Source organism: Pelodiscus sinensis, chromosome 10, assembly GCF_049634645.1.
Source record: "Pelodiscus sinensis isolate JC-2024 chromosome 10, ASM4963464v1, whole genome shotgun sequence".
Taxonomy (NCBI): domain Eukaryota; kingdom Metazoa; phylum Chordata; order Testudines; family Trionychidae; genus Pelodiscus; species Pelodiscus sinensis.
In genome coordinates, this window is record NC_134720.1 from 34,422,204 (window position 1) to 34,443,875 (window position 21,672).

At 41.6% G+C, this 21,672-nt stretch overlaps 1 long non-coding RNA gene across 1 annotated transcript; it reads left to right on the forward strand.

Annotated features, from left to right (window-relative positions):
- The first annotated feature begins 5,362 nt into the window (after window positions 1-5,362).
- On the forward strand, window positions 5,363-18,289 carry LOC142830865 (uncharacterized). Its single transcript, XR_012906396.1, has 3 exons — window positions 5,363-5,528; window positions 6,108-6,296; window positions 17,649-18,289. It is a non-coding gene; the product is annotated as an uncharacterized LOC142830865 (long non-coding RNA).
- The last annotated feature ends 3,383 nt before the right edge of the window (window positions 18,290-21,672 follow it).

The window sequence follows — 21,672 nt, forward strand, 5'->3', positions numbered from 1 at the left end:
TGGAAGAGATCTCAGGAGTCCCGCCCTCTACCCAAAGCAGGACAAATCCCAACTAAATCATCCCAGGTGGGGCTTTGTCAAGCCGAGACTTAAAAACCTCTAAGAATGGAGATTCCACCACCTTCCTAGGTAACCTATTCAAGTACTTCACCGCCCTCCTAGAGAAATAGTTTTTCCTAATATCTAACCTAGACCTCTCCCACTGTAACTTGAGACCATTGCTCCTTGTTCTGCTATCCGTTGCTACTGAGAATAGCCTCTCTTCATCCTCTTTGGAACCTCCCTTCAGGAAGTTAAAGGCTGCTATCAAATCCCCCCTCACTCTATAGTGGGGGGCCCAGAACTGGACACGATACTCCAGATATGGCCTCACCAATGATGAATAAAGGTGAATAATCACTTCTCTAGATCTGCTGGAAATGTTCCTCTAATGCACCCCGATATGCCATTAGCCTTCTTGGCTACAAGGGCACACTCTTGACTCTGTATTCAGCTTCTCATCCACTCTAATCCCCAGGTCCTTCTCTGCTGAACTGCTACTTAGCCAGTCAATCCCCAGACTGTAACAGTGATTGGGATTCTTCCGTCCCAAGTACAGAACTCTGCACTTGTCCTTGTTGAACCTCATCAGATTTCTTTTGGCCCAGTCCTCCAATTTGTCTAGGCCACTTTGGACCCTATTCCTATCCTCCAACGTATCCTCCCCCTAGCTTAATGTTATCCGCAAACTTGCTGAGGGTGCAATCCATCCCCTCATCCAGGTCATTAATAAAGATGTTGAACAAAACTGGCCCTAGAACTGATTCTACTTGAAACCGACAACTAACCAGACATTGAGCTTTGATCAGTACTCACCGGGCCCGACAATCTAGCCAGCTTTCTAGCCACCTTACAGTCCATTTATCCAATCCATACTTCCTTAACTTGCTGGCAAGAATATTGTGGGAGACCGTATCAAAAGCTTTGCTAAATTCAAGATATATCACATCCACTGACTTCCCTTGTCGACAGAGCCAGTTACCTCTTCATAGAAGCTAATCAGATTGGTCAGACATGACTTGCCCATGGTTCATCTTGGGAATTACATGATTCTGATTGCATGATGGGAGATGTATTCCTGCCAGGGAGCCTGCATATATTGGAGAATTAGATCTGAAATTTACAACTTCTATAAGCCAATGCTTACAAAGGAAATTGAATTTAATATTGAAATTACTTGAAATGCAGATTTTCAAGTTATTTCAACAACTTGAAATGGTCTGAAATATTTTAATTTCAGGAATGTTGAAATGTTTTGTTTTGATTGAAAATGTCAAAGTGAAATGTGTTGACTGCCAAATCTTTTTTTTTTTCTTCATATTTCTATTCCCTGGAAGACTTCAGTTGCTTGATCTTTCATCCCAATTCAAGATGAAAATAAATTTTGAATTGTTGGAATTTTCTCAGAGGATACAAATTCTGTTTTCCAACCAGTTCAATTCAGAACATATGCAAAATAAGAAACAGACAGGTAGTGCTCCCTTTACCCGCCTCAGAGGTAGTGCACATGTTGGAAAATAACAATTAGGGCTCGGTTTTAGATCTAATCTGAATGCCAGAGCCTCCAGCAGCGAAGAACTACTCGACTGGCCTTAACACATATAACTATGCTAATATATGGCAGTTTGTGAATGTTATATTGGATAATAGTATTAGTATAATACTTAGGTTCAGCTTGACTCAGAAAAAAAGTGTGTCTAATATTAAATGTCATTTATGGTGTGATTCGCTATGGTCTTCCAGCTTTGTTATCATATATCTCTATGCAAAATGAGTGCAACATGCTACTAATCTGTTTAGTAGCATTTTACAACACATTTTGCACAGATGTAGAAGACTAAGCAAAGTGCAAGGCAGTAGGGAAATCAGATCTTTTTGGTCTTTACCAATGTACCTAGTCCAAGGCAGTCCTATTTTGTGTTACATTTTTTGTACAAAAAAGTCACTAGTTAATCTTATAAAGTGGGTTAAAAGAAAAAGAAATGTCTGGCATTCTGCACTAATCCCTGTTCTCTAACTGGGAATAATTTTAATATTTTGAAAGTTGTATGCACTTTGTCCCTGTAAAGGGAAAATGTTGAGATTCAGAGCAAATTTTATTTGTCTGAATGTCTCTGTCTCAATCAGGTTCGATCTATATAACTAAGTGTCATAAATAAGTGTATAAAATGTACCTCTTGTTGATTTAAATCAACTTGGCTGCTATATGGGAAGCTAAAATACATGTTATTTCAGACAGCTATCTGGTACCCTAAATTCAGTTATTTTTGAGAACTTTGATTGAATTCACTTACCATGAAAGCATAAAAAGGTGAGTTTTTAAAATCACTTTCACTTCCTGTTACTTTTAAATGATAAAGCTTGAAACAAAGATGCATATCCTTACTGTGATGTGCTTTGGTATCATGAAGACATAATACAGATTTAACCTCTCTAGTCTGGAATCCATGGGATCCATGAGAATTTGCCAAACCATGGGAGGTCAATATTGTCTAGCAACATTACCAACACTTCCAACGTATCCTGGGCTCTTAGAAGACATTTAGAGGTAAAGTAGAGCTAAATAACAACTCAGAACAGTGAGAGCCTAGACTGGTGGCTGTAAACAAATGTTATAGGACTGTGGGGAACTTGGCCACACCCATGATAAGTAGACATCTGGCTAACCAAAATAATGCTAGATCATGGATGTTGCTGGACCAGAAAGTGTCAGACTACAGAGGTCAAACCTGTAGCTTATTGGGGTTTGTGAGTGCTAAGTTATGAGCAATGATCTGGGATTCTTTTAAGGGATGGGAACATATAGTAATTTTAAAACTAAGAAAAAGGCTCCTATTTCTAAACAACGATATTTGATGTACCACATTGTACCATGTGTCTTGTGAGCTAGACTATGGGTACGTCTAGACTACATGCCTCTGGTGACAGAGGCATGTAGATTAGGCTACCGGACATAGTAAAATGAAGCAGCGATTTAAATAATCGCCGCTTCATTTAAATTTACATGGCTGCCGTGCTGAGCCGACAAACAGCTGATCAGATGTTTGTCGGCTCAGCGCGATAGTCTGGACGCTCCCCTGCCGACATCAAAGGTATTTGTCGACCACCCAGGTATGCCTTCTGGGATGAGGTTTACCTGGGTGGTCGACAAATACCTTTGATGTCGGCAGGGGAGCATCCAGACTATCGCGCTGAGCCGACAAACAGCTGATCAGCTGTTTGTCGGCTCAGCGCGGCAGCCATGTAAATTTAAATGAAGCGGCGATTATTTAAATCGCTGTTTCATTTTACTATGTCCAGTAGCCTAATCTACATGACTCTGTCGCCAGAGGCATGTAGTCTAGACGTACCCTAAGACTGCCCTGTTCAAGTGTCACCTTGCCATGGCCAAATCCTGGTATAGAATGTGCTTAAGATCCATAGTGAAGGACACCCAACTCAAACTGCTGCATGATGCATTCCTGTGGGGAATAAACATAAGTTTCTGTAAAATTTAAGTTTCATAAGTTTCTCTATTTTTTCATAAGTCTCTATTTCATAAGTCTCTACACAGGGCCAAATTTAAAAAAAAAAAACACCCCTCTTTCAGAATATCCCTTCTTCCTCGTAAAATGAGGTTTACAGGGATGCTGAAAAAACATGTCCGCTTTTCTGACTTTTTTTTCAGAAAAGCAGATGCATTCTTTGGATGTGGCAGAGCTTTTCTGGGATAGACATAGCCTGAGGGATTAAAATAAATGACATCCCTCAGAATAAATGACAATTGAGGGGAATATTGCTAGGGAGAGAAGAAGGAAGGAGAATAACATAACTGGAGCAGTACTTGAGAGACTGCACTTAATTTATGTGATACGTTTGTGGGGACACAGAAAGCAGAATCTGTGGAAAAATATGAGAGGGAAGGGAGTCTGCCCTGTTTGTGGCTCCTCCAGTTGCTGAATAATTCTGTATTCACTGCCAATGGAGTAACTCATTTTTGGGCCGAGTCCCTTGTAGACTGCAGTTAAACCTCCTCAAAATTGCTAGCTCTGCTCTTCGTCCTTTTCATCTGAGGTTATGCCCCTTTCTTACTGCCACATTGACAGCATTCATAGTGTGTACAATGGACTGATGTGTAAAGGAGAATTTGTCAACAAGGGACATTTTGAAAAAAATGGAGAAAAAGTGCCTCAGACACATGAAAGGAGGCTGACCCAATAGGCATGGGCTCTGGAGAAGGCTTTCACACTGGGGGTGTGTCTAGACTACACCTTTCTGTCGACAGAGAGATGTATATTAGGCACGTCGAAATTGCTAATGAAGTGGGGATTTAAATATCCCACACTTCATTAGCATAAACGTGGCCGCCGCTTTTTTTTGAAACTGAGCTTTTTCGAAAAAAAACCCCCCAGCAGTCTAGACGCGGATCTGTTAAAAAATAAAGCCTTTCTAGAAAGATCCTGTAAACCTCATTTTATGAGGGATAAGGGATCTTTCAAAAAAGATTTTATTTTTTGACAGATCCGCGTCTAGACTGCTGGCTTTTTTCGAAAAAGTCAACAGAGAGGTGTAGTCTAGACACACCTTGAGAGTTGGGGAGACGGTGCATGGAAACAGAGATTAAGCCATTGCAGGATGTGGAGCAGAGTGGCTAAATATGTCCATGAAGCTGTTTAAAAATAAGGGAAGACATGTCTGTAAAAAAACAACAGCAACAAAAACAAAACCCTGAAATAGTCAATCCTCACCAAAGCTCTAAACTCTAAAAGGTTGATAATCAATCTCATCAATCTAATCTCATCAATACTCTCCCCCATCTATAACAGTTCACCACATCCAATTCTGCGGTTAAAACTTTAGGCGCTGCTCATGAATCTAAGGCTACGTCTACACTGCACTTCTCTTGTGCAAACTGTATGCAAATGAAGTGCAGATTAGCATATTGTTGTGCTTAATTTGCATAATTAATTAGGGGCCATTTTTGTGCAAGAGGCTTTTGCGCAAAAAGAAGCCATCTGCAGAGCTCCTTTTTGGACAAAAACCCCCTCTTGCAGAAGAGCCATTCTTCCTGACAAAATGAGGAAGAACGGCTCTTGTGCAAGAGAGTGGTTTTGGGCAAAAAGGAGCCATCTACACAGCTCCTTTTTGTGCAAATGCCTCTTGCACAAAAACAGCTCCTAATTAATTATGCAAATGAAGCATGGCAGTATGCTAATCCACGCTTCATTTGCATAGGCTTTTGGGCAAGAAGGATGCAGTGTAGATGTAGCCTCAGTGTGGTATGCAGCTGCCCTTAACATGTTTGGATCTGGTATTTTGTGACACTTTCTTTCCTTAGGAAACCCCCAGGAATGAGATGGAAAAGCAAGACGGCTTGATGTGGTTCAAAATAATTTACAAACCAATGGTTGAGAGCAAGAGAGTGAGAGCCACTGAAAATAAATAATTTCTTCAGTATGTCGCCTACAGGAAACAGACCATAAACAGCACCTGGGGAAGCACAAATAAAGGTAAATCCCACTAGCCTGTGTAAACTGAAGACATTTTCTTCATAATTAAATTTCTGGTGTAACTATATAAATCTCTTTGTATAAAAATATGTGGATGCCTGGGTAGCAGAATAACTAGATTTATCTTTGCTGGTGAGTGAAAGAAAGGAGTTTCATAGCTTTCTAGAACTTTAACAGCTAATCATTTAACACATCTTTCCTCTTTAATAAAGATAAGCAGGTAGTCCTCTGTCAATCCTCACATAGGCTCTATCTCTGTTAACAATTTTAGACAAAAAAAGCAAATTTATATTTATGTGCCACACATTTTATAAGTTGTGTGCAAATGTATGGGAAATATGCTATTCCATATGGACAAGCTATATAAAAAAACACCTGACTTGTTACATTTGTTGACATAAGAAACTGACAAGTTAAATTATTTCCACATTTGTTGTGCTGACATAACTCTAAAACTCAAGGCAGCTGTACAGAACATTGAGGAAACACACAAGGAGGATCAGAAAGCAGTTTTGTTTGCTGGGGTTTTTTTAAATCTGTTTTCACTATTTGTATAATATATTTTTTGTTCATTAACAGCATTAAACAATTGACATCAGAGCCACAGAGAACTACTACTCTAGGCTGGTTGATGACCTGATGCTTTAAAATTAATAATGACAATGGGTTCAACTCTATGGCAGACTCAGAAGAATACAATTTCATTTCTTCATTACGCTCTCCAAAGGAGCAGTTTATGGGAGATGAATCTGTGCTACATAGGATAGAGTAAGTAATTTATAACAACATTTGAGTCACAAATTGGGCCTTTATAATTTATTGCTTACCTATGCTTAGAGAACAAGGTGTTCTAAATCAGTGAGAGAAACCATGTTTCCAATATACCAGCACATGACATCTGTGCGAGTTGTGTGTGTGACAAACAGACTTTAAATTTTGGAGTGGGCTGTTTAGTAGGTAGTGGGTGAGAACTCAATATCTTGACTAGTACAGAGGAAGCAAAAGAGGATGGTTGCAGGAATGCAATAACCTGAGGAATTTTCATTACCAATGTTACAAAAGATGGCTGAAATAGACTTTGAATGTGGAATGTAGGTTGTGTGGCCATCCCTCCCTGTCAGGGAGGCCACACCTCACTGTTGTACCAGCAAAGGTGAGTTCGTGGGCAGAGTGCGGGGTTAGTTTCACCAGGTGCCCTGACCCTCTAGCCAGGTAAAACAGTGTAGCATTCTATGAACCTAAGGCCCAGTCAGGGCAGGGCAGCAAAGCAATGGATAGACTCTAGCTTGCAATCATAAATGCCAACTCATAAATTGTAAAATAATTTGTATATTTGAGAGCACAGTGAGGCCTTTATAAGCTATTTGACGGCAGGTCATAGAGCTGCAAGATGCTGAGTATAAGGGACAGACTGCGTTTCACTTCATGAAATAAGGACCCTTTCCTCACTTCCTTCATCCTATGTGCAGGGACTAGGCACAAAAGGAATTATTGTGTGTGGAGTGTGAATGTCCATAGAACTAATGTTGACAGCTGGGAAGAAATGGGTCGAACCTTGGTACTGCCTCCCTTTATGCTGGTTAGCTGACCCGACGGGCATGGAGATGAGTAGGGTCCACCCGGTCTCAATAACAGGTACAGCATCCCAACAAAACTCTTTACTTCCTCCAGAGTAGGGTGGTGCTTAAAAGTACATCAGAGTCATCAGTCTCTAATTGATCCAGTAGCAGCCCTCCATTCTGAGCCACAGGAGAAAAAAGTAGCCTGGAACAAAACCTACAGAGTTTTGCAAGAAAAGAGTGTTTCTCATTTAGAGTTTCTTCAAGTCAGGTATTTTATCTGATGAAGATGGCCCAGGTGTGATGTTTCACAGGAAGCCGAATAAATTTTAAATTCCTATTTTTTAAGTGATTAAAGCAAAAACCTTTATGTTAGTACTGACGGTGCATCTACACAGCAGGCAGTTATTTCAAAATAATGTGAAAACACTGTCAAGCTGGAGGACTTCTAACTCTGACCCCTGTAACCCTCATTGTATGAGGAGCAAGGGAAGTCAGAGGAAGAGAACTCTATTTAGAAATAAAAGCTGTATAGATGCTCCCAATTTTGAAATAAGCTATTTTGAAATAAGCTACGCAATTGATATAGCTCAATTTGCATAGCTTATTTCAAGTTAAGCCCTGCTGTGTAGAAGCACACTGTGAATGCTTATGAGTTAATTTGCTGAGTACAATGGGCTTAATCACATGAGTAAAGAGGTACACAACTAGACTAATAATTGACAATGGCTTTAGCATTTACTATTCAGTAAATTCAGTATAGTAAATCCAGAGTTTACAGAAATATATCTGATATGTAATTTGTTTCTCTAAATTAAGTGCTTCTGCTCCCCCTCCCCCATTATTCTAATTAGGGTCGGTCATGAATTTTCCAACAAAACTTTTTTTTTCCATTGGAAAATGCAGATTTGTCCAAACTGAAACTGTAAGAAAAGGTCAATTTTGAAAATCTTCCAATTCCAAAAATATTTGCAAAAGAAGTTCTGAAATTGTTGGTATGTCCCATTTTGGCATGTTTGAATTGGAAAGCTTTGGGGATTTGGTTTGAAATGCCTTTTCTTCTTTTGAAATTTTAGTTTTCTAAAAAGAAGAAAAAAATTTAAAGGTCAAATCGGAAAGAACTTTCTTAAAATCATCAAAACAAAATATTTCAACTGACCTGACTCTAAAAAAAAGTTTTTGGATTATCAGGTTGAAACATTTTTTTGAGATTTTTTTTCCAGTACATATGGGTCCTCTCATGTGACAGAACCAACATTTTCTGCCCATTTCTACTCAAAATGCAGAATCATTTTGGGACAAGGATGCTGTTATTTTCTACTAAGTATAGTAATTCTATGAATTCTCATTCATTAGTGACACACAATTCATTTTTTCTTAGAATCTAATTATTTTATTCTGTTTGAGTTGGAGCCATGGATACATTCAGTTCTATATGAAAATATCATTTCTATGCTGCTTTAACCTAGTCTGATTAAAGCTCAGATTGCTTTGTTTGAAAGTTATATTTAATGTTAAAATTCTTGAACATCTGGCTAGCATGAGTACTTAAGTAGCCAGAAAATATCTAAGTTCCTCACAAATTTTCATCTATATATCCTCCCAGTTCCTTTGAGAGAGAAAAGTATGACAGGTTGAACCTCTCTAGTCCAGTACCTCAGGGTATGTCTACACTACCCTCCTAGTTCGAACTAGGATGGTAATGTAGGCATACCGCACTTGCAAATGAAGCCCAGGATTTGAATTTCCCGGGCTTCATTTGCATAAGCGGGGAGCCACCATTTTTAAAACCCCGCTGGTTCGAACCCCGTGCAGCGCGGCTACACGGGGCTCGAACTAGGTAGTTCGGACTAGGCTTCCTATTCCGAACTACCGGTACACCTCGTTCCACGTACCTAGTTCGAGCCCCGTGTAGCCGCGCTGCACGGGGTTCGAACCAGCGGGGTTTTAAAAATTGCGGCTCCCCGCTTATGCAAATGAAGCCCGGGAAATTCAAATCCCGGGCTTCATTTGCAAGTGCGGTATGCCTACATTACCCCGCTAGTTCGAACTAGCGGGGTAGTGTAGACATACCCTCAGGACCTGTCTGGTGCCTAACCAGAAAATTTGCCGAACTATAGAAGGTTAATATTTTCTAGCGGCATTACCAACCCCTTCATTGCTTACTGGGTTTGTAGAAGACATTTAGGGAGAAATTAGAGTTAAATAACAGCACAGAACATTGTTTAAGGCCACTAGTCCTGGCTCTCAAACTTTATGGGACCATAAGAAACTTGGCCATGACCATAATAAGTGGACATACAGCTATCTAGTAAATAACAGAATTGTCAGACACAAAGATGAACATAATATGTTGGGGGGAAAGTCCACATGGTTTCTGTAAAGGGAATTCATGCCTCAATAATCTACTAAAATTCTTTAGATAGTCACAGGGATGTGAACAAGAGGAATCCAGTGGATACAGTGCATTTAGATTACTAGAAAACCTTTGACAAGGTCCCTCACCAAAGTCTCTGAAGTCAATTATGTTGTCATGGGATAAGAGGGAAGGTCCTTTCATGGACTGATAACTGGTTAAAAGATAGGAAACAAAGGGTAGGGATAAGTTGTCAGTTTTCAGAATGGAGAGAGATAACTAGTAGTGTCCTGTAAGGGTCCAAACCTATTCAACAGATTCATAAATAATCTGGAGAAAGGGGGTGAACAATGTGGAGGCCAAAGTTGCAGGTGATACTAAATTGCTCAATATAGTGAAGTCTAAAGCAATCTTTGGAGAACTTCAAAATTATCTCACAAAACTAGGTAACATGGCAACAAAATAGCAAATTCATTTTAATGTAGATAAATGCAAAGTAACATGTATTGGAAAACATAATCCCAAGTATACATACAAAATTCTGGGGACTAAATTAATTATTGCAACTCAAGAGAGAGATCTTGGAGTCATTGTGGATAGCTCTCCACTTGATGTGCAGCAGCAGTAAAAAAAAAACAACAAAAAAGCAAATAGAATGTTAGGAATAAAAATAGCACAGCAGCCTTGGGCCCAGCCCTGGCACATGGGAGAGTTTCCCACCACACTGTGTGGTGGCTGCTGGAGTGGGGTCCAAGGTCACAGTACAAAAAATAGCACCGCAGCCCCGGTCCCGATGCTAGAAGCAACTGGACTGAGGCCCCAGCACAACAGGCAGCTGCCTACCAAGTGGCCCTGCCTGGGGAGCAGCTTGACACTAAGAAGCCCTTCTTCAGGGCCATGTGGCAGGTGGCTGCCAGACCTGGATCTGGGCTGTGGTGTGGTTGCTTTGGGGGCTGGTGTGTACCATGGCTCCAGACCTGGCCCTAGGAGCAGCTGCCAGTACAACCCTGCTCCAGCTCCAGCTGCCACCACATAGCTCACCCTGGGAGCTGCTGAGCAGCCACCTCATAGTCCTGGCCTCATCTCCAGCCCATCCTCAGCCTTTCTATGTGATGGCTACCTGACTGCCCCTGGGGCAGGCCGCATGATGGCTGTTGAGCTGGAGCCTGGGCTGTGGTGTGGCTGCCCCTGGGTCCGGGGCCACAGTAAAGCTGTCCTCCCCAGCTTGGCTCCAGAAGAGAGTGGCTGAATGCATTGCCAACCAAGCAGGGGAGCACCTGTATGAGCCTCCTCCTGGAACATCTAGCACACAGACAGGCCTATTCCTCAGGACTCATTGGGTGCCAGGCTGGGCTGGGTGCCAGAAATGGCAGGCTGCATGCCAAGCTGGATGTTTTTCAGGATGGGTGAGTACAGGGCTGGAGCTGTGGCCCGGCCACATGGTGGCTGCCCAGCTGCTCTTGGGGTACCAAATGGCTACTGAAAATTGTGAAGTATTTTCTTTTTATTTGATTTCACATTAACTAAAGATTTAAAGTCATGCGCCTTCTTAATTGTCCCTTGTTTTAATATTTTTTCTTCTTGGTGGTTAGGAGGGAGGGGGAAGGGCCAGGGATAGGGCCCTTCCCAGAAGCCAGAGGGGAGAGCCAGAGTTGCCAAGCTGTGGTGTCAACCCGGCCCTCCCCGGAGGCTGGGGTGAGATCTGGAGCTGCCTCAGCCTGACCCTTCTCAGCAGTTGGAGGGGAGAGGGAGAGCTGGGGCAACTCTAGCTCCAGAGGCTGGGAGGGGGAGTCAGGGTCACACCAGCCCTCCCCTGGAAGCTGGGGTGGGAGGAGAGCTGGGATCATCCTGCCATTTCCTGGAAGGTGGGGGGGGAGCAGGGGAGCTGAGGAATGTGGTCTGCGGCTACCTCCTAGGTGATCCATGACTTGAGCACAGCTCCCTTCCCCCACCAACTCAGGCACAGGGCTTCACTGGAGGCACAGGTGTGGCATGGTGTAGGTGCCAGGGCAGCCCAGCAAGAGGAGCAGGAGGCATGACCCTTCATTGGCTTCTGCATCCCTGGGTCTGGTCATTCCATTTCCAGTAGCTAAGGGTTTAACACCCCCCTACAGACTCTGCCCCCTGCTCTGGGAGGAGTCAGAGCTGGGGCTGATCCACAGATGGGGTGGGCTGGCCGGTCACACACCGGTGTCATGGCACCAGGAGCCTGTGCTGCATCAGGGCTGATCTGTGCAGGGTGTGCATGGGGATGGGAAGTCCCTTCGCCAGTGCCCCACTATGCCTGACTGGGTTGGAGTCAGCCTTGGGCAGTCCTGGTCTCTGCCCACCCCAGCACTAGAGGCACAGCCTGCAGTTGAGGAGCAAGCCACAAGCAAAGGGCTGGGCTGGGATGGGCAGGGAAGTAACTCTGCCCCCCCCCACACCACCCCTCCTTGGCCCAGTGCTGCTCTTGGCCAACTGTGTGTCCCAGCGCTGCTGCCCTGCTAATGTGTACACTGAGAGAGTTAGGAGCTGCGGGGGGGGGGGGGGGGGTGAAGGAGATGTGGGAACAGGATGGGAGGCAGCAGGGACTGCACTGAGGGGGGATGGGGCGATACAGAGGTATCAGGCTGTGGGGGGATCATGGGGCTGAGAGGAATGAGGCTGGAACAGAGGGAGGATGAAAGGGTGGCACACAATTTTTCTTTGCAGAAGTTGCACTTTCCTTTATTCCCCACATCTTTGTCCCCCTTCCCCCATCATAGCACAATCCTCTTTGCACCTTATTCTGTGTGATTGAGAATTTCAGCCAGTTTGCATGGAAGCTGGCAGGTCTATACATTGTTCAATATTCTGTAGCGCCCCCTAGCATTAGAAATGGGACATTTGCTCACCTGTAGGTCTCCAGCAGAGTAGATGCTTTTAATGCCAGTGCATATTTCTGCTGGCAGCTCAGATCTTCATTCAGTATTTTTCCCAGAGTTCTGCACTGTGTCTGTCTGGGGCTCGTTGCTTTTCCATGGATCAGTCTCCTCCAGCCCCTGCTCTGACCCCTCAGTTACTGATAACACCTCTTTGGGATTGCCAGAAAACAAGCTGGGCCGAGGGAGACCTCTCCCTTCCATTCTATATTTTTTCATTAAGATTTGATGTTAGATTAAATTAACAGGACATATAATCTCACTTATTGCAGTTCACTCAGATCCAAATATATGGGAGGGGAGTGTCTCTCGTCTCTTATTGGTCCTGCATTGCCATACCTTTTAGGGAGCCTCACCCAGGTATACACAGGAAATAATTCCACCTGCCACAGTTAATTGTCAGCCAAAAGACTTCTTTCCATCTACAATCAAAGTGCCACAGCAACGTGCCACTGTATCACTCTTAATGCCCAAAATGTATTGGGTTGTTACTGAGGGGTATCGATTTGTGAAAAGCAACAGAAGCTGGTTGTTACTGTGTCTGCACTGAGCATTAACAGCCACATTACAGCAAGTACAGCATTTGGCTTTAATGGACTGTGTTTTTACTTCATTCAGATAATGCAATCTAAATTAAAGCAGGGAAGACTTTACGTGCTGGAGGACCCAGTAATCAGAATTAATGTTTTTCATTTCTTAAAGACATTGGCAATTAATCAGCCAGCATTCCCTTACATAAAAATGCATTTGATCTGAAGATGTATTGCATTAACAAAACCAAAAAGTAAAACAGGAGGGAGCCTACTATATTGTAGGATTGTTGTTGGTTTTTTTTTAAATAACTTCTGCCTGTGAGTTTGCCACCAGCTGGGTCACCAAAGTGGGGCAGAGAAAGTAGGCTACATAGCAGCTAGGTTCTGTGTGTATCTGCTGGGAGTTTGTCATCAAGCTGATGCCCAAAGGAAAGCACAATTGATATGAGAGCAAAGGTAATTTCTACTGGTTGCACGTTTTCCGGCCTTTATTGTCAACAGATTTAAAACATCAATTCTGATTTATTCTGATAAACAGAGCTTGGTGATTTCATTACATTTTTTCCAATAATGTTTACTCAGATTTCAAATGAATTCACTTCAGGTGAGCATACTCCCCATGGGCTCCAGTGGGCACAGCTGGGGAAGGGTGAATGACTCCAGGATGGGGCAGGCCCAGATTCAATGCCCCTTGCACTCCCCCAGCTAGAGTGAGGAATGTAACAAAATGTTACCTTTTCCCTTGCTCCATGATGAAGGGGAACAGCCAGCAACGTTTCAGTAGGAATTGGAGAGAGAGGAGCTTCACACCCCCCACCAGCCCTCTGAAAGGGGGAGGGAGGCTCAGGATTAGTCCAGTCTTAGATGGGGGGGGCATGCCCTCCTCCAGTCCCTTTCACCGGTGTGTCTCTTTTCTGTATAATATACCATCTCATAGAGTTGGAAGGGACCTTGAGAGGTCATCAAGTCCAGTCCCCCACCCTCATAGCAGGACCAAGTACCATCTCTGATAGATTTGCCCCAGATCCCTAAATGGCCCCCCTCAAGGACTGAACTCATAACCCTGCATTTAGCAGGCCAATGCTAAAACCACTGAGCTATTCCTTCCCACAAATCGGGGGATGAGGCTTGCTCTGCCACACCCTCCTTAAAGGGCACAGGGGAAAGAGAGGTTGGAAGCTTGGAGCTGGTGCAGTCCCAGATCAAGGGTCGGAGGTACACCCCCAGCCAACCTCTTTAATCTGCCTAGTGATTCTGTCTCTTTTCTGTGTGTTTTATGAGAAATATCCCCATTCTAGGCACAACCCCTTTTCCTGGCACAACCAAACATTCACCGTGGTTTAAACTATGATCCGAGGAAGCTGCATACCACCTTGGGTGGTCCTAGCTAGTTTAGGAGGAGTTCTTGAACAAACTCATAGACAAACAGATATATTCATGCTCAGATGTACAGATAAACTCTATCTAATATATAGCTGTTGTTGGTTCAGACCTTCAAAGCTGTCACATGGGCATTTAGACATATATCTTTTATTTATTGTAACCTGTAATGTTTTCTTTGAGTAACCCTGCTAGAGAATGGCAGGCCCCCTGATGGGAAGAGGGGAAGAAAAGGGGAAAATTGCCCCAGAGTCTGGAGATTCAAAAGGGCCCAGGCCCCTGGCTGCTGCTGAAGTAGTGCTCGGAGTGCCAAGCCCATTAAATTGCCACCAGAACACTGCCACAGTGCTCCACATGGCTCTTAGAGCTGCTTGAGGAAGTGAGGGCACTGTGAGGCTTGCTCCAGGCAGTACTAGAGGGGGCACAATGGTCTGGGTGGTGCCCCTTCCACTCTCGGTCCCATGCTTTCTGGGAGGATGGAGCCACCCCATACACCTTGCCCCGGAGCTCAAGCATGACCCTTGAGGATTGGCGGCAGGTATGGACAAATGGCTGGAGGTACTACTGTATAAAACAGTGGGGTTACATTAAAGCAGGCTAGAGCAGCAGGATGAACCAGTCAAGGTAAATGTGATTAAACATCAATCTGGAGAAGGCCTGCTTTAAAATACAGTATATTTTCTATCTGGCACAAAGCCAGTTTGTTGTTTGGACAAATGACGGTAAGATTTTCCAAAGACTAAAAGACATTTTCACTGCCGCAAAGTGTTCACAAAATTTCATGACCTACCTTTAGATTTTAATTGCAAATGAGAGTTCTTCTACTGTGGATCTAGTAGAATATGTCCCTTGTGTCCCCCTAGCTAAGGGGAAAACTTACCCCTTTCACAATCAAATGCAACGGACCAGTGTTTCTCAACCTTTTTTTATATAAAATACCCCTTAAAAATTATAAGTACCCGCCCCTTTTAAAAAAAATATAAGTACCCCTGGTTTTCAAAGTCACACATTTTTTTTCTACCATTGCAACACATTTGTTTAAACAACTTAATCATAGCCAGGTGGGAGATGAAATTTTTGAGTGTAAAAAGTACAAAAATAATAAAGCACTGTAAAACTTGAAACAAAAATTCAGTTCTCCCCAAATTTCAGTTGTGTTGATGTACCCCCTAGATGTCCCTCGAGTACCACTGAGTGTATTCATATCACTGGTTGAGAAAAACTGCAATGGACTGTGTGCAATGGAAAATTCACTGAATTTTCCTAACAGATTCATTTTCTCCACAGAACATGTGAATGAAAATGGGTCCGTACCTTGAATGCTTGATTTAGAGGTTGTTTCTTCTTTCTGTATTTGTGAACCAATAACTCATATTTTAATTTTAAAATTTATAATACATGAAATAATCTCTTCATGTCATTTTTAAATTCCAGTATTCAGATCACTTTATCTGACTAGTCTATATACATGCATCACAGGAAAAATAATAATAATACTGGGTGAGGAATCAGTGATGTATATTCAGCATTTTTTCTAACTGATTGCTATAATTGTAGCTTTCCAAGTCCTATTATGATTGGAGGATAAAATATATACTTTTATTTCAGTTTAGTATTTTGGAGCTATGCCTTGTGAGTAAGAAAGAAACTAATAATTTCTTGTCACTAGAAAGCTGTAATTATGTGTATTTATATTTAACCTTTCCAGATACTACTCATTAACATCTACTTGGCACTGGCACAGTTTTCATTTTGATATACTGCTTTTGTGTAAAGGCTGTAATGACTATGTAATCTTTGACTTGCAACTGTTCTTGTCCTTAAACTGCTGGGGCACTGTCAAAATGTAAGTTGGGAGAACAAGGGCTGATTTCTTTCTATGTGGATACCCAAGAACTCAGTATCAGGCCATGACTTTCTATACAGAGGCCTCCATGACAATGCACTGCTGAGGATTTCTCCAGCTATAGATGCCCTTGGAAACCTCATGGTGGATCTCTACAAAGAAGAGATAGTAGAAACTTGGCTTGCCAGTTCTCATTCCATTTGCTCAGAACACACTCTGATGGGCCTGGAGAAAGGGGAAAGGATGTGCACAAACTTTAATGGCCAGGAACTATGAGTGGATTGCCATTACAACTACCTTTCTAATTAAGAAAATGGAAAAATCATGAACCTTTCAACTTTGTCTTAGGAAACAGGTGAATGTGTGTGTGTGTGTGTGTGTGTGTGTGTGTGTGTGTGTGTGTGTGTGTTTATCTGTGTATGTTCAGTTTTTTAAGGTTTAAAAGAACAAAAAAAGAGAGTGGATTCAAATGTGTGCTTGCTTAGATTGGGGTGGACAAAAATAATTTGGATTTGGCTCACCATACTCCTTTCTGCTGCTGCTGTCCTGTGGCCCAGCAAGGCACTCAGTCAGGCTGCCTGCCTGCCAAGGAGCCACATGCCACTCAAAGTGGCCAGGTACTGGGGCCAACATGTCTGCATGCTGGCCCATTGGGTGCAGGGAGGCAGTGGGGCTCTGTGTCTTACCTCCAATCCCAGAACTGTTGCGGGGACTGTGCTTGCAGGTACAAGCAGCATGCAAAGACCGTCTGTTCCCCCTGTCTCCAAGGGGTACACAGAGACATACTAGTCCCAGCATTTTGAGCAGTGAATGGGGTGGTGGGTGGCAGGAAGCTGGGCTGCTGTCCTTGAGACACCTAAAGTACGCGCCTCCCAGCTACAACCTGCACCTGGTACTCCATCCCTCATTCCAACACTCTCTCAGACCTTGCACCCCCTGTTGCACCCTAACCCCTTTTCCCCAGGTCAGAACCCCCTCCTGCACATGATTTCCCTCCCAGACCTCACACTTCCTCTTGCACCCCAATCCCTTGCCTGAAGCTCACTCCTAAACCGAAACTCTATCCCAGGCCTGTACCCTCTCCATTAAGCAAACAAAGGACATGGTGCTTGGCCCAGCTGAACTTGACTCTTTCAAATAATTGTGTGCCAGCATTTGCCATTGAAGACAGTTGAAACTCAACTGTTTGTTAGGTGATACTGTTAGTGAAATGTTTGATCAGAGCCAATTCAAAGGAGCAGGTAAGTATAACTGCCCTAAGCTAATGCAGGTGATACAAGTAAAGCTCTTTCATAGAATGACATGTCGAACAAATGGAGAGGTATAGGAACAAACAACTCATTGACATTCAATGTCAGCAAGACCAGATGGTATCCATCCAAGAATTCTGAAGGCGTTGACGAGTGAAATGGCTGAGTTGCTAGCAAAATTCTGTCATCTCATAAAAATCTGTGTAAGTAGCAGAGTGTGCCTGATCTGGATGACCTGATGAACAATGACATTGAAAATTTTGTGGATAACACACTATATTTATTTATTTTAGGTTACTGAAATCACAAGAGCATTCTCAGATACTTCAAATGGAGCTAAACCTTGATGGAAAGCTTGGCAACAGGATAGCAGCTGAAATTCAATATAGACAAGGTGAATGCACAATACAGGAAATAATTTGAATTTCTCATATGGAATGATGGGTTCTAAATTAACTGTAACCACACAGGAAAGGAACCTAAGCATCACTGTGGACAGCTTGATGAAAACATCTGCTCAATGCACAGCAGGGGTAAAAAATAATAAAAAGCCAGGAAAGATGTTTTTCTCCACTTGAAAAGAAGAGATAAAGGGAAAGAAAACAATATTGAAAACCTTTATAATACCATTATATAATATGACAGAACAGTTTTGGCCTGAATACCATGGCCAGTTCTGATCTCCCCAGCTCCAAAAAATACAACAGATAAGATCCCAAGAAGAGCAATGAAAATGATTAAATGCACAGAAAGTCTTCTCTATATGAAAGGACATTAAGAAGTTTATAGTTATTTAAAGAGGAGTGAAATAAGAATAAATGTGATAGAGGCATATGACATTAATGAAAGATGTGGAAATGGTTTGTCTTCAATCTGATCAAATAGTTAAAAGACACTAAGGGTGTGTCTAGACTACAGGGTTTTGTCAACAAAAGTGGGCTTTTGTTGACAAAACTATACCTGCATCTACACTACCGCTGCGTTCTGTCGATAGTAAGTCGACAGAATGCGGCAGTTTTGTTGATGGCGGTAAACCTCATTCTATGAGGAATAACGCCTTTTTTCAATGGTATTCTGTAGAAAAAAGGCGCTATTGCATGCAAACTGTGCTTTTTTGAAAGAGAGCATCTAGACTCTCTTTTGAAAAGTGGCTTCCTTTGTCGACAGTACTGGTTGTAGTCTAGACGCTCTTTTTCAACAGAGGCTTTGTTGACAATATCTGTCGACAAAGTCTCTGTTGAAAAAGGCGTGCGGTCTAGATGTACCCTAAGATTCACACATATATATGTGAATGAAATTACAGAGGTGATACTCTGTACAGGAGTCCATCCTTATTGCTTCTTCTCAGCAAACATTTCTTTTTAAACATCATGTTCAAAAAGAAGTAAATCCCATTTCTTTTGCACTAACATTGTGGGTGGGGCTTGGTTTGTTTGTTTGTTTTCTTTGGCATTCCTGTTACTTAGCATGTGGCCATACTTTTCCTTCTGTTGTTTCTTTCTCCCCCACGTAAACTCATTTCCATACATGATCTTTAGGGCTGTTTATGACTCATCTGAACAACAACAAGGGTGTGTCTAAACTACACCCCTCTGCCGACAGAGAGATGTAGATTAGGCACATCGCTATTGCAAATGAAGCGGGGATTTAAATATCCCGCGCTTCATTTGAATGGAAATGGCCGTTGCGGCACTTTGCCGGCAAAAAGTGGCAGTCTAGACGGGGATCAGTTAACAAGGAAAGCCTTTTCTGACCGATCCCTTATGCCTCATGCAACGAGGTTTACAGGATTGGTTGGAAAAGGTTTTCCTTGTCGACCAATCCCCTTCGAGACTGCCGCTTTTTGCCAGCAAAGTGTAGCATTGGCAAAAAGCATCAACCATTTCTATTTAAATGAAGTGCGGGATATTTAAATCCCCACTTCATTTGCAATAGCGATGTGCCTAACCTACATCCCTCTGTCAGCATAGGTGTGTGGTTTAGACACATCCCAAGCGCCCAACTGCATCCTTTGAGATTAGACCTCCAGAGCCATGATGCTTACTGATTGCCTTAGTGTGGCTTTGGCATAGATCTCTCCTTTGTTACTGTACTTTGTTTCCATCCTTCAGAAGCCCTGAAAGCTTGACATTTCTTCAGAGTAGACTGCAGAAATAATCTAATCTTAAAGTGTCAAATAAAAAAGGGGGTTATTGGGAGAAGCTCAAATTAAATTAAAATTGATTTTAATTCTGCCCATGAAACACCCACATGATTGTGTATTATTATTTAATAGGGAGATTGAACAAAAACACATAAACGGGCAGAGCACAATTATCTGCTTAATCTCCTATCTGATATACGCAAAATATAATAGAGGAGATTTCTTTTTCATGAAGCAAAGAAGAGGTAGGAATCTGAGTACCTAGAGATTTATCCCAGGAGAGAAGGAACAGTTACCAGTGAAACCTTACAAAATCTATTTGTTTTAAGGACAAAGAGTAATAGTGATGCCTAATGATGATTAAAGACAACATGAATCAAATGCTGTAAAAATGCCAAGTCCTTAATCGCTCTCAAGTTCATTAAAAAAGGCTTAAGATAAATTCAAGTCCCATTGAAGTCAACAGTAAAATTCCCATTTGCTTTAACAAGAGACTAGTTTTTGCCCTTATTGTTTGTTCCACTCAGTCTTCTGTAAATCATACTTCTTGTTATTGGTATGATTCAAATGTCATAAAATTCAAAGACCTCGGAATATAATGAGCATAAATTAAGCCAATTTTCCATTGCAGAATTGTCTTTGATTTATAAAAGCTTTAATAATTTAGGCTTTAGTAGGAATTAACAGTTCAGCACCTGTCAGGGTAAAGCTATTATATTTTCAGATGTAAGTTCAGTGTTTAGGGTTTTCATGCCTTCTGAACACAATGTTCTAAAAATGTTCATTGGTCTTGTTAGGAATCAGGGCCTGCAGCAGAGCAGGTGGCTGAAAGGGAATAACCTCAATGTTGATGCAAAAATGATTATTAATAAAATTATCATGTATTTTATAATTTTAAGTCATGCCAAACTTCCTGGCCTCTTTAATCAATTTTAACAGATACATCCCAATGTATTTAAACCCCACTTGCCTGGAGAATATAGCAGCACATTTTTGGTTACTTATTTTATTAAATGAAATGTCAGGATAATTTAATTAAATTCCAGGAGGTTTTTTTGCTAGGGCCAAAAGTCAGTGGAGATGACATCTCTTTGGGCATAAAACGGTGTTTATTGCCCTTAAGCTCTAAAATGCAGCTTTCATAATATCTACGTTGATTTAATTTACTATACTATTTTCATTTTATGCTGTATTTGAAAATGTGTCTCATCATTGATTATTGTTGTGCTTTGTATGAAATATTTACTAGAAGTCTTTAGTTGCAAGTTGCAAATCTACTGCAACTGGCAGGTTAGAAAGTCAAGGACTTAAATAAATCACAAGAGGTCTTATCAAAGAAGAGGTCACCTCTTCTTATCTCAGATACCAGTTGGTATAGAGATGATCTTACCTTGAATGAAAAAAAAGGCAAGATATTTATGTTTTCGAAGAAAAAAATCCCAACTTTAAAAGAATATAAGAATGCTGTTAATTTATGATACTTTAAAGATGAGCAGTGCATAAGAATGTATTTTCAGAAGCTATAAAGCCAAGACACAAAAAAAGGACTGCTTCCTCCTTCACCTCTTCATAGAAAAAATACCTCAGTTTAACTCCCCACAAAATTCTTTCGAAAAGTAATTTCTTTTATGAACGCTGTAAATTTCTCTATGCTTGAAATTGCAAAAAAATGATGCCTGGACCATGTTTTAGAGAAGATATTAGTTACTTCTATCTAATTTATATTTACTCTTTGTGGTGCAAACCTTGGTTGTTAAATGCTTAATGCTGAAGATTACAAGCCTCTTTTGAGATGCAGTGATGAATTCTGCATATTTGCAAATATTTTAGCTAAATACAAAGCTTCTAATGGAATAACTTCCTGGTATCATTGCTAGGTAAATGGTAAGATGCTTCAGATACCAATATGGAATCCAGTGATCTTGTTGGACTGATAACTAATACAAAAGGCTAATTAACTACAGAATATTTATATTAATTTGGGGAATTCATTAATTATTTGGCAATACCCTCACCTAACTCTGAAAAATAGGAGTGTCCTCTCCAAAGATTGTGAAGAAGGAAGGATAACTTTTTAAATGAATATTCAAGTTGAAAAACTCTATTAATTATGTATAAAAAGACTGTTTTAAGAACTCATAAACTTTTATGTCTGACATAAAGCTGTTTAGACT